Source organism: Pimephales promelas, chromosome 15 (genome assembly GCF_988280905.1).
Source record: "Pimephales promelas chromosome 15, fPimPro1.hap1.1, whole genome shotgun sequence".
NCBI classification, from domain to species: domain Eukaryota; kingdom Metazoa; phylum Chordata; class Actinopteri; order Cypriniformes; family Leuciscidae; genus Pimephales; species Pimephales promelas.
Genome location: NC_142783.1, coordinates 8,654,563 through 8,669,194, shown reverse-complemented (window position 1 = coordinate 8,669,194; position 14,632 = coordinate 8,654,563). Strand labels below are relative to the sequence as shown.

Below are 14,632 nucleotides of genomic sequence, written 5' to 3'. Positions count from 1 at the left end.
CCGAGAAGTCTAGTCTGTCGCCTATTTTGTTTTCTTTATACCTGCATAGGATATAAATCTCACACTACAATAAGGTAGGAATTAAGAGTGTTCCTTATTTCCAGAAAAAAATACCTCGTTATAGCTGAGATATCTGCGTGTTCCAGAGTCTTTCAGAGAGCTATAACGTTGTGTGTGTGTTTATATCAGTCAGAGAAGCCGAACGAAATCAAACTGCGGTAATTAAAACTAACCCTGTGTAACATGACCCAAGGGGTAAATAATCAGGCGCAAGGCGGTTGTGCAGTTTCCATCAATAGGCACATTTTTATTCAAATAATTCAGCAGTTAAAGAAAATAAGTCCTTAAAAGCAAATACCCACAAAATAACAAATAAAAAAATAAGAAACAAAAACAACCCACAGATGGCCACAGGTTACCTATATCGTGAAGGCAGTAGTCCTGAAAAGTGCTCTCACCACAGCAAAACTCACAGCAATCACACTGCATCCCTAAAGGCAAAAATACAAATAAAGTGACCAACACCACACGATCCCAGCCACCTCACCACCGCCATCCATACAGTGAGGGTAACCACGCAGCCATCGTTGGGAAAAAAGAAATCTACAAAAAGGAAAGAAAAACAGATTAACCGTGGGTAATGACAGTAGGACAAACAAGTCAGCAGCACCATTGAACCATCACACTTAGTTTATGGTCTGGGGTTTTCCCACTTGGTCCAACATAAGACAAAATAATAAATAAACCAAAGAAAATTCAATCTAAAGTAAACGGTAACCGTGCATCCCTCAAACATCCGATATTTCTGACTGGCACTCAGGCAACAATCAGTCAGGCAATAATCCGGCAAAAACACTCCTAAATGGTGTGCAACAAGTACTCAGCTCTCCATGACGTTAACATAGCTGCTTATCTGCTACTATCCTTCTGAAGGGCTCAATCTTTGAAGCTTTAAGTGTGCCGCCTCCACAACACACACGACATCCACAACACACGATCACGGAAAGGAAGTGAGAGGACAAACAAACCTCACTACTTCCTTATATAGCGCTGGGGCTGATGGGACTTGTAGTTCCCCAACCTTGTCCCATTACAATCTACCCCTCAGATTAAAAAAATCGACGTCCCGTCGATTACGTCAATACTACAACCAGGGGCGAAACATTACGTTCAAACCATTGCTGGACAGCCGCATCATAGGGAGAGCAACCTGGTCATTAATCTGGACTTTGGTAGTAGGGGCTGACCGAGGTAGACGATATGGGTTAGGATGACATCCAGCTGTTGTCCTCCTTGTACGCCTTACTACAGCTTCCTCCTGTTGTTGAGGCTGATGGTTCTCTGCATGATTTACTGAAGTGCAGAAGTTGGTATTTTCTTCCTGTAAAGGTGGAGACGTATTAACTTGGTCCTGGGCAGATACATCCTCAGGGATTAGAGACAAAACTACCATGCCTTCGTCTCTTAAAGTGTCCTGATGGTCAAATAGATCTAGAAGTCCAGGATCGTTTGAGGGAGTATAAGCAGGACGCAACTCACAACGATGAATGTGTCTAATATTACCACCTCCATCTGCCGGGGCAATAGCATACACAGCTCCCTGTCCGTCGGGACACCGGACCACTTTATAGGGGGTTGGATCCCAGGCATCCTGGATCTTATTCCTGCCTTTTATGTTATGGGCTCTCTGATACACAACTTGACCTTCCCTTAATTGTCCATGACGCACCTTAAGGTCGTTTGATCGGGCACGGTGTTCTGTGGCACATTGAAGGCGGGCTCGGGCCTTACTAAATATTTGTTCCAAATTATCTCTATGGTCCACCACCCAGCCTACTTCACTCTGGACATGGTTATCTAATCCCAACAGAAAGTCAACAGGTAAATGGGGCTCCTGTCCAAACATCAGGACATAAGGGGAATATCCAGTAGACTGGTGACCTGTGGTATTGTAAGCATATACCACCTGAGCAAGATGGTCTGGCCAATGACATTTTTTCTCCGGAGGCAAAGTACGCAGCAAATCATGCATGGTTCTGTTAAAACGTTCGCATTGACCGTTCCCTTGCGGTCGGTAGGGCGTGGTACGAGATTTTGAAATCCCATACAGCCGGCATAATTCTTGGATCAGCCTACTTTCAAAACACCGACCTTGATCCGAATGAATTTGTCGTGGGACCCCGAATAGGTAGAACCAACGTTCCACTAAAACACGTGCCACTGTTGATGCCGTTTGGTCTCTAGTTGGGATGGCTTGTGTAAACTTTGAAAAAACATCAGTCATCACCAATACATTTTCAAGTCCATTTGATGCAGGTTCGAGCAGCGTGAAATCAATAGCCAGAATATCTAATGGCCTCTCTGCCATCAGGTGCCCCATAAAACTTCGTACTTTTGGTCGTACTACCTTGGCCAGGGTGCAGCGCTGACATTTCTTACACCATTCCTCAATGAATTTGAACATACCAGGCCAGTAACATCGAGATCTCACTAAACTTGCGGTCCGCTCGATTCCCTGGTGACCATGGTCATCATGCAAACCAATAAGGACTCTTTCCCTGAGAACAGCTGGTAACACAACCTGACGAATTTCACGATGTTCCTCTTGGGGACAGAACCTCCGATACAGTATGCCCTCGATCTTGACCAACTTCTCCCACTGTCTCACCAATTCCAGCACTTCTGGTGGTTCTGATCCCTTCTCCTGTGCATCTGGTGGCCTTTGACGATCCCAATAGACAAGGAATTGCCCAATAATGGGGTCAGTTGCTTGCAGAACGCTAAGATTTTCTCTAGGCTGTTCGGGGAGGGCAGAAATTGATTCGCTTACGACTATGCGTTGACCGTCATGAACATGCTGATGCAGTTCCTTTGGAAAAACAGTAGTCATAGCCAATGCAGCTACAGATGCAACATTCTTCCGAGACAAGGCATCAGCATTAACATGAGAACGTCCAGGCTTATACCTAATCTCTAAATCGAAGTCTGCAAGCTGGTTAGCCCATCGTTGTTCCAACGCTCCCAATTTCGCTGTCTGCAAATGACTGAGTGGATTATTGTCTGTAAACACCAGGCATTTCTGACCCAGCAAATACTCTCGGAATTTTTCGGAAACGGCCCATTTAAGAGCCAAAAACTCCAACTTCGTTGAGCTGTAATTCTGCATGTTGCGTTCAGATGGTCGCAGACCTCGACTTGCAAACGCGACTGGTCGGCATTTGCCTCCATGTTCTTGAGATAAGACTGCGCCCAGACCTTGATGGCTTGCATCAACATCCAAGATGAAGGGCTTACTGAAATCAGCATAGGCAAGGACTGGAGCATTTATTAGAGCCGTTTTAAGCGTCTGAAAAGCATTTTCACATGGGTCGGTCCAACTGGTCTCCAGATTAATCTTTGGTCGTTTACTTTTCTGTCCCCTAATCATTTCTGCCACCAATGTGTTCAAAGGTCCCGCAATATGTGAAAAGTTTTTAACAAACCGCCGATAATAACTAGCGAAGCCAAGGAAGGATCGAAGTTCTTGAAGGCTTTGCGGACGATTCCATTTAGCTACAGCCGAGATCTTTTCTGGGTCTGTACTGACCCCTGTAGAAGAGACCACATGCCCCAAATAACGTACCTCTGGCTGAAAGAAGCAGCATTTACTGAGTTTTATCTTCAGGTTCTGTTGTCTCAGACGATCCAACACCAGCTCAAGTCGCTGAAGATGTTGCTCAATGGTGGTTGAGAAGACAATCACGTCATCCAAATAGAGCAATAAAGACTGAAAACTTTGATCCCCAAAAATTCGCTCCATTAACCTTTGAAATGTGCTTGGGGCATTGCACAACCCAAAAGGCATCCTATTAAATTCAAAGAGCCCAAATGGGGTGCAGAAGGCAGTTTTAGCACGGTCGTTGTCAGCTACTGGCACCTGGTTATATCCACTAGCCAGGTCTAAAGTCGAAAACCACTTTGCTCCAGTCAAGGCATCCAGTGACTCCTCTATCCTTGGTAGGGGATAGGCATCCTTGCGAGTTCTGACATTGAGTTGGCGATAGTCGACACACATCCTCAGAGAGCCATCCTTCTTCTGCACCAATACAATTGGTGAGGCATATGGGCTACAACTCTCCCTAATGACTTGACTGTCCAACAATTGTCTTATGTGTGCCTTCACTGCCTCAAACTGACTAGGAGGAATTCTACGATATCGCTGGCGCACCGGTGTTTCATCTATTAAAGGAATCTGATGTTCTATTAAATTTGTGCACCCCAGGTCACCATCATGCTTGGCAAAAACGTCAGAGTATCTTGTTAGCAATCTCACCACTTCCTCTTTCTCAGCCTCTGTAAGCCCAGGCAATTCTAAACCTTGGACCTCAATGTTTGACACTGATGTAATAGCTTGACACTGAACAGTCACAGTATTAGGGTCACATGGTAGATCTTCCTTGAACACAATGTCTTGATCTGATCTTATGACCACCTCAGCCCCAACCAAACTACCCAGTCTAATTCTTGGTGGCAAATATAAAGGTTCTGTACCAACATTAACTACCGGTACATGCACTACCCCTTGTCTACATTGCAATAAGGAAGGTGATATTAACACTCCAGCAGGCAGTCCCCCCTCACTGAAATCCTGGGGTTCTAAAAAACACACTGTACAACTTTTAATGTTCTTAGGGCACAATGCTGGTACTAACCTCATGGTGCCAGCTGGAATCTGCACAGGATGGCACGACTGCACTTTCACATAACCAATGAATCCAGGAAATGGGGAACCATCTGCCCGGTGACACTGTGAAAAGGCGTCTCTCCATCCTAACTCGGCCTCCCTGACCTGTGGAGCTGAAAATAGTGCTGGGCCATGCTTTTCAAACAGGTCATTATAACACTGTCCAATCACATTCATACCTAAAAGGCCAGGAGTCAGTTCTTTCCTCTGATGGAAAAAAGTATCGATAGGATCTTTAACAACCAAAATACCCTGCCCCAAAAGGGTTTGCCCCAACACAGTCACATCTGTTTCAAAATATCCCACATATGGAATCTCAAGACCATTAGCTGCTTTTAATTGAAGCCAACTACATTCTTTAAGTGCATCTACTCCTTGTCGGAAATGCTTCTCAAAAAATGACTGGGTTATCGTGGTCACCATTGACCCTGTATCTAGTAGACATGAAATCTCTACCCCCCCTATCTTGACATTTACAACAGGGCATCTGCCCACAAGACGCTGTAAGATGGTAGGGCAACAAGGTGATGGTGAAGTTTCACTATCTCCTATAACCTGGCTCAAGACTGCAGGTGCTACACTGTCAGGCTCCCCCACAGATGTCTCATTTACATTCACCTGAGGGGATCTAGGGTTTGACTCTATGGGCCATGGTTGTCGACAATATCTGGCTATATGCCCAACTCTATTACAGCGAAGGCACCGTCGTGAGTTATTTTGCCGAGTTGCATTAACAAAAGGTTCATTCTTTTGAGACATAAGGCTATCAAGACGCTGGGTCAGTTCAGTGATTTGGGTTTGTTGCTGTCTTTAATCTGAATCTGCATGTCTTTAATCTCTTTTAACTCTATAGACTCATGAAATCTAACCTTAGGTTCAAGCTCAACTACCCGGCCTTGAGTAACGTTACACCATGGCTGAACATATGAGGCTGCTGCTTCCTTATTCCCCTCTTCCACCCACCTAAGAGCTTCACTTCGAACCTCTAGCAGAGTAGAAGTTGGCTTCTCCCTTACCAATCGCTTTAATTCGCGCTTCAGCGTCACATCTCGAACATGTTCAACAAACTGATCACGAAGCACTCTATCAGAATTTGGAACACTGCCTGGGTTGCTATTGAGAATCAAGTCCATCAAGGACATTAAAGCATGAGAAAATTCAGTAAAAGATTCACCTTCTTTTTGTTTACGTTCATAAAATCTTTGTTGTAATTGCACAAATGTCTGTCTCCCCCCATACAAGTCTCTCAAAATATCAAAAACAGACTTTGGAGATTCTCTAGTAGCTGGTGGGCGGAGTTTTATCTCCATTCTGGCTTCCCCCCCCAGATGGTCAAGCAAAAACACCACCTTTTCTTTATCAGACCAACCCCTGCCCTCAATACACACCTCAGCCTCCTCAATCCAGTCTTCAATACTCAGAGTAGAGTCCATGTTCCCATAAAAACGTGGGCACTTCCGCTCCCGGGGGACATAAAGTACCCTACTAAAAGACGAAGGAGATGAAGCATTGGGATTAGCCACAGAAGAATGCGGTTGGTTAGAAGCATTGCTACTGGCCGGGGGGCGCTCTCTCGTCAGCTGCTCATTTTGTGCCTGCAGAGTCCGTATCTGCTCCCGCAAGTCTATTATTTCCTGTTCCATGTCTGTTGATGAATGGAGAAAGTTCAAAACGAAGAAAGGTGAAAATGGTCCCACGAAGACTGCGATGCTCGTCTTCACACACGATTACCGTTTACTTGAATGATATATGTAAAAAACAAGAAAAAAACACAAATATGCCAGAAAACACAACCACCTTCGCCAAACAAAAGTACCCTGCCGACTACGCCAATTGTAACATGACCCAAGGGGTAAATAATCAGGCGCAAGGCGGTTGTGCAGTTTCCATCAATAGGCACATTTTTATTCAAATAATTCAGCAGTTAAAGAAAATAAGTCCTTAAAAGCAAATACCCACAAAATAACAAATAAAAAAATAAGAAACAAAAACAACCCACAGATGGCCACAGGTTACCTATATCGTGAAGGCAGTAGTCCTGAAAAGTGCTCTCACCACAGCAAAACTCACAGCAATCACACTGCATCCCTAAAGGCAAAAATACAAATAAAGTGACCAACACCACACGATCCCAGCCACCTCACCACCGCCATCCATACAGTGAGGGTAACCACGCAGCCATCGTTGGGAAAAAAGAAATCTACAAAAAGGAAAGAAAAACAGATTAACCGTGGGTAATGACAGTAGCACAAACAAGTCAGCAGCACCATTGAACCATCACACTTAGTTTATGGTCTGGGGTTTTCCCACTTGGTCCAACATAAGACAAAATAATAAATAAACCAAAGAAAATTCAATCTAAAGTAAACGGTAACCGTGCATCCCTCAAACATCCGATATTTCTGACTGGCACTCAGGCAACAATCAGTCAGGCAATAATCCGGCAAAAACACTCCTAAATGGTGTGCAACAAGTACTCAGCTCTCCATGACGTTAACATAGCTGCTTATCTGCTACTATCCTTCTGAAGGGCTCAATCTTTGAAGCTTTAAGTGTGCCGCCTCCACAACACACACGACATCCACAACACACGATCACGGAAAGGAAGTGAGAGGACAAACAAACCTCACTACTTCCTTATATAGTGCTGGGGCTGATGGGACTTGTAGTTCCCCAACCTTGTCCCATTACACCTGTAAGTTAAAATATTTTCCTGACAGAGCGTCAAGCGTGTTCCTTGTCGAATCTAGTCATAAAAGCCTTAAAGTTATTTATCTGATCGCAGTGCGTGTTCCATTGCTTCTCCGTGATAAATGCTTAATGCTTTCTGTTTATTTTATTTGATCGCAGTGCGTGTTCCATTGTGATAAACACTTAATGCCTTCTGTTTATTTTATTTGATCACAGTGCGTGTTCCATTCTGATCTCCGTGATACCCACTTAATGCATCTGATCTGATTATTTGTTTGATCGCAGTGCGTGTTCCATTGTGATAAACACTTAATGCTTATCTGTTTATTTTATTTGATCACCAGTGCGTGTCCCACTATCCGTGATCCCCGTGATAAACAGTTAATGCTTCTCTGTGTATGTCTGTTCAATTATTTATCGTGTAAACACTGCGCGTGTCCGAGTGTAATTGAATAGGAGTTATTTTAAGTTTTGTCCAAGTAAAGCTTATTTTTGAAACTGAACCAAGTTAGACCCTGTTGCTTTGTGTGAAACTAAACCTGCACAAAGACAGAGACGAGATCATCATTGCTCTCATACAGCGCACCGCCGCGTGCTTATCACTCTCAACAAACTGAGTGAAGCCCCATGTCGTAAACCCAGCTACGAGTGGTGTATTTTATTTGAACAGTGTGAAATGCGCAGACATTTTCCGTAATATAATCGGTTTGTTACTGTACATGTTCTGTGAACATGGAAATGCGCTCACATTGCATGGAACTCAAACAAACTGCTTACCAACTGCAATTCACGGTTCGCCCACTAGCGTTCGCTTGATCGCTTTAGTTGCTATCGTGACACGGAAGTCTTAACCAACACTTCCGGGTGAACTCTGACCCCCTCGAACTTTGTAAACAAACCAAACAAACGCTACGCTAAGCTAAGCTAGGCTAAGCTAAAGCTGAGCGGTTGTTTGCATTGAGGCCTGTGCTAAAGCCTTTAGCATCAGTTACTATTATCAATACTAACCCCAGCGGTTAGCTATAGTGTCTGTTTGAACAATGTTAAAGTGATTTAACCATTTAGACACCTATCGATCTTTTCTTGACTATTCTTTTAACTTTATCACACTTTTCTTTAAAGTTAACCATATTTTTCCTGAAAGGAAAATACTGATTAACCATCATTAATTATTTTACCTGCATTTTACTTGAAAAAGAAAATGCTGGTTTATGATTATTAATTGTCAAATTTCGAATTTGATTTTAAAAGAACAAGAAATTGCAAAATTGAGATTCTACCTTTCTAAACAGATCATTTCTAATGATTTCTAGATTTATTTTTGTAATAATTCTAATTGCATAATTTTCATAATTTTTACATTTCTCTTTGAGATCTAATCACTTTAGGTGAATTAGTTTTTGAAACTTAAGAACTCTGAAAGTTAAAATTTGAAGGTTATTATTACTATTACAAAAATAGTGTTAGACTCAGATTTGCTTATTATTGTCATTGCGTTTTATCCTTTCGTCTTGTTGGTTATAAACTTAACCACTATATTGGAATAATTCATTTGCGTGACGCTTCAATAGGAGACATTACCATCTCAATACGAGTTTCAAATAAACCAGAGACAACTGTCTTTTACGAAGTTTATTTGTGTGTTTAGTTGTTCATCAACTACCAATTCTATACTACTCGTAGTAGATCTAAAGGTAGCGGGATCCAACCTCCTTGCTTCATTTCTCCCTCATCGCGTCTTTCCTGTTCTGTCCTGCTTTATTCCATCTTATTTTGCACATTTGTAGGGAACAAACCTGGAAGAACCATCAACCAACTCTAAAAAGAGACAAAGATAATCTTTCCCAACAAATAGATTATTAGGTATTTGATTTTTAATCAAACCCTCTTGTGTTCTTCTCACTCTCCCTGCATTTGTAAACGCAATTTAAACTTTGACATCTTATCCAAGATTAATTAACAGAGACAAGTGTTGAGCAAACTCCGCCTTCAAAGCATCCCTGCTGTAAGCCCTGCTGTAAGCGGTCCAACCGAAGGTGTGTGTGTCAATCCTGTCAAACTCAGAAAAGAGGTATCAGCATTATTATTGTATTATTTTTCATTGCAAACATAAACAGTAATATTGTTTACCTTTCTGGAGACAGATTGTCATTGATAGAAACATTTATGAGAAATTAATACTTTCCCTAGTTAATAATTTCCTTTTTGTTTCGTTTCTTTCTCATTTGAAATTGGTTGTTAACTTTTCTCTCTTCTTCTCTTACTCAGTTGAGTGACGAAGTCCTCACATCACGAGTTGAAACCAGCTTTCCAGTGATAGAAAATATTTACAAAAATATTTTCTTCCATTGAAAAAAAAGCTATTTCCATCTGAGATTTGTTTTAACCTCTCTCTTTTTCTTTCCTTTACCCAGTTGAGTGACGAGATCTTCACATCCCTAGCCTCACTGTGTACACTTAGACCAACATTTAGTCATCACGACACTTCACTATTGGTGCACACTTACTGAAACTACACTCAGCCGTGCAACCACATATAGGCTTATACCACACAGATCTGTGTCAGTCTCTTCACCGAGCGTGCCAACATGTCGTGGACGACAAACCCCACTGCCCAACGGGAAGACATGGACGCCTGGCTCAGAGGCATTACAGACTGCCTCACACCAAAGACAATTGAACTGTTATTATTCTTAATAATAATCATAATTCTGAGAAGATTCCTGACGCATGATTCAAGCCAAAACCAAAGCCATGTGGAACTAACCAAAATAACCTGTTCCTTAAGCAATGCCTTCACAGCCCAGCTAAACCTAAGCCACCAGCACGTCACCCACCTTCAGGAGGAGCTGACACGTGGCCAAAGCCGCATAGACAAGCTGGAAGTGAAAGTCCAGGACGACCTCAAGACTACCGGGTTCCTGAGAAAGCTGATGCACACTCAACACTGCAAAGACCAGCTCAAAGCGTCCGACGAAGCGGAGCATGAAACAAAGACCCAAGTTGACAAGCTCCAAGAAGCCCTTGCAGTCACTAAACGTGACAAACAAGAGTTAAAGACTGTCCAGAAGCACCTGGAAAACCAACTCCAGTCTGCTGAACATCAGCTCGAGAAAGCCAAAGCTGACATCGAAAGTAAGAACTCTAAACTCACTGCTCTGGAAGACCACCTGCGAAGGTGCAGCGTTGAAATTGTCCATCTGACCCAACAGCGAGACGACGCCAACGACGAGCTCTACGCGGTCAGAAATGAACTCCAACATGTCTTTACACAGAAACCAGAGTCAAGAAGGGAGAGACCTCCCTCAGCATCATCACTGCTGAGCAGAACAGAGTCCTCCATCCAAGAACTGTCATCCTACGGAAGAAGTGAATGGCCACACCCCAAAACGTCACCGGCCTTCACCACAGAACTCTTCCCTGCCAACCAACAAAGAGAGATCATCCAGCCAGATTCTAAAGCTGCAACTGGAATGACCTTCAAAGATCTCAACCAGCTGGCTAAGAACATCAACCAGTTCGACCCGAACTCCACGGAGGGCCACTGCATCCAGGCCTACCTCCAAGATATCGACTTCCTCCTAGAGGTGAGACCACATATGACTGACAGAGACATTTTATACCTCCTCAGATCCACATCCAGTCAAGAGGTACGAAGCGTCCTAGACCGACAACCTGCTCATGTCAAGTCAAACTACCAGCTGCTACGTGAGATCCTGATTAAAGAATTTACAAGTCCAGAGTCAGAACACGGTGTGTTAGTCGCCTTGGAAACCAAACAAGGTCGTCAAGAGACTCCCCAAGCCTATTATCACCGTTTCCGACAAGCCTACTTCGGTGCACATAGCAAACCTGAATCTGAAGAGGATCTGAACTTCAAAACCCTCTTCCTGAGAAACCTGCACCCAGGACTGAGTCGTCATCTCGGCATCATGGCCTGCCCAGTCACCATGACGCTTCAACAGCTACGTGACCTGACACACAAGGCCTACATCAAACAAAAGATGACTTCAAAGAAAGGTTTGAAAACATCCACAGTGTCAAACTCCAGCAGCCAAGACACAAGCCTTGCACTGGAAGACACCCAGTGGCATGACAACGCCACAGTCCTTCATCAGGAGCACAGAGAATGCTACTCCCATGCTAACGACAGCTACCACTCCAACCACGTGGAAAAGTCATGGGACCCACCAGAAGGAAACAACTGGAATCAACGAGTGCATCCAAAAGCATTCTATGTGGGTAAGCGACAACGAAACCCACCTCCACACCACACTGAGTGTGTCCAAGAACACGACAGTCTCCCCTCAGAGGACATGGAGCGACTACTGAGTCGACTGCAAGTGTTCTTCAAAGACAAGCTGAACACAGAAGACCAGTGATCACCTTGCACACCTTCCTGAGACGACCACCTGTTCTACAACAACACAGAACAAAGTGGCCTCTCACAGTCAACCACTGACAAACACCCAGAGGTACCAGAAAACACCATCCTGGTTACCCATCACACCACAAGCTCCAAACTCAAGAACCATCTGTGTGCTGCCGCAACACCAGTAAGCACAGAAGTCAGACTGTCTGTCACAACCAGAAGGCATCACAAGTGGAATGCAACAAGGAGACCACGTTTTGCACTACAGCTTCACGCATCCGTGCCAAACCACCTCCCAATGTCTGCCAGAGAACTTCCTGCCTTACTGGACTGACCCCCAGCAGATCACAGAAGATCCCTTTCCAAGGCAAAGATGTGACAAGCTCATCAAAGCTAAGCCATCAAGCAAAGGGGGGAGCAAAACAGACTGAGACAGATCTGACATACATACCGCATACATACAGTACATGCACTACACTACATTGTACTGACATACACAAGTTAAACACATCTACCATGAAAACATTCAACAAACATGTTTTTCATTGTATTAGCTACCCTTTCCACTGGAAACATATAGCGATACACCCAACAAGTATAACACCTCTCATCACATGTTGACAGCTGTCACTGCACAACAGTACCCATACTGGAGTCACTCAACTGCTTTGTTTTGTTTTACCTCTTCCTTCCCTTCTTCTCTTATTAGGTAAAATCCCTTTTACCCCATAAGGGTCACGGTTACAATATAAGGATTGACGCACCACGCCTGACGTTTGCAAGTCACCTTAGAACGAATGTTAGCCAGAGAACTCCCTGCATCATTCGAATCAAAATTTGGAAGGTAAATTGGTCTAAACCTAGAACAATTTAGAAGTGGATAACACAAACAAATCAAATTTAGTCACAAAGTTGATCAATCACCGTTTAACACAAACTAGAATAACGGTCCTAAAATTGAACTAAACTTTTTCCACATAATTGACTATATTGAGAGAGTGAACTCGTTAGGCCTAGATAACCTAATGCCCTGCACCAGTAAAGTGACCAGTCATGGAGGAGTTGCCTTGTTGTTTGCTGTGTGTGTTTGCTTCTTCTTCTTCTGTTTCTCCAGCGTTCAATGATGTCTTCTTCTCAACCCATCATCGATCGAGGGGGGAATATGTAGAGAATCAAGGCGAATCAAACACAACTTAATCAAACTAATCTCTCATGGGATTAATTCACATGGCTTCAACACTCCAAGTTCTGGAGCCCACATTCCAGAGTCACAGAACGGCGCCAAGAGTTTGTTTTGGGGGACAATAAACCCCCCTCCGAAGACTTTTATGGTCCTGCAGATAGCAACAGAATGCCACAGGAAGAAACATGTCAATAGGTTGGTGTTTTACTGAGACAGGTCAACTCCAAAATGGTGGAACAGAGGCTCACAACAAAGACCTCTTTTGATACCCTGACAGAGATGTTACACAGAACACCTTCCTCTACCCCTACTCCTTGAACCTACCACGACCTCACTGTTGAGATCGGAGATCTCACACATAAAATCATATAAACTCACCACAGAACAATTCTTGGACCTATAACCAATCATAATTCTTGTTGTTCCTACACTTCATGTGTTATTATGCTTAGATCACATAATAACCATGTAATTGTTGTTAACTATTAACTCTTGTAATTGTTATACAACCATTAGAAGTGTGAATGCCTCGTTTGCTCTTAAACGAACCGTATTCTCGTGATTCAAAAGATGGCTTGATTGAAATCTGCGTAAAAGGTTTTGTTTTATGATTATAATTATCATAAGGTTAAAACGATGGTCTTTTGTCTCTGCTAAGTGCTGGAGACCAGCTCACAGACCATGCATAAATTATGATAAGTAAAGAAGTAGATCCACCTCCTGAGATCATGCCATTACCCATTGGCCTGAAGTTTCTAGGAGGATGGACTAGAGTTTAAGTTAAAGATCCGAACAAAAGATTTCAGAAGATTTCAGATGATTTTTGTTTAGATTTTTGTCAGATTTTTGTTCTGTTCTGTAACTGTTAAGTCCGTGCCTCTCTCTAAAACCAGCAAGAGAGTGTTCTGTTCGTGCTTATCTCTGAAACAAAGAACATGTCCACATGCTTCTACATCGACTAGACCAAATTCGACCAGCAGACGAATAACCCATCAAGATCAGGGTTACAATTCAGCTCAGTCAAGCCATCCGACTCGCCTTGCTTTCATTTCTTTCCTTTATTTCCTTTTTCGTAAAAGTTTCGTTTCAAAGTTAACTTTGCAACGCGCTTCGAACTGGAAAAGACTCTCATTCGCTTGCTAATCACACGTGACCAGCGGCGAAACTTCCATCCCTGCACTTCAAAGACAACAAACCACGCAACGGACCCGGCCGGGAAACCCCCCCCTTCGACGCGACGCAGACAAAGGGAATTCCCTCAGCCACTACAAAGCGCAAGTACTCCAGGCTCTAACTGAACTGGTGCTTTAATGTTAATTGAATAACCTCTCTAAGAAACGAAGGTTCAAATTAATGCTTGGTGGTCCTTTCAGGTTATGTCTTACGTGCATATAGAAAGTTGAAACTTTCTCTCACTCTTTCCAACTCACTCTTTCCCTTTCGCGACTGTATGAATGTGTGTGTGCGTGTGCGTGATTATGTTTAGACCTTAGTTTTGTGCTTAGAATAGCTAATAAAGTCTTGTCCATATATTTGAAAAGATAAATCTTCTTGTGTCGTGTTTGCACATTTAATGTCTTGTACTGTTCGATTTAAAGTTACCTTGCTAAGAAGACATAGTGTTTCACTATAGATTTGGTTATAATTACGGCCCGTTCAAATG

At 43.2% G+C, this 14,632-nt stretch overlaps 1 long non-coding RNA gene across 1 annotated transcript; it reads right to left on the bottom strand.

Annotated features, from left to right (window-relative positions):
• Positions 1-278: 278 nt before the first annotated feature.
• Positions 279-6,957, bottom strand: LOC148973474 (uncharacterized). Its single transcript, XR_016146641.1, has 2 exons — positions 6,740-6,957; positions 279-603 (listed from the first exon to the last, which is right to left on the bottom strand). It is a non-coding gene; the product is annotated as an uncharacterized LOC148973474 (long non-coding RNA).
• Between the last annotated feature and the right edge of the window lie 7,675 nt (positions 6,958-14,632).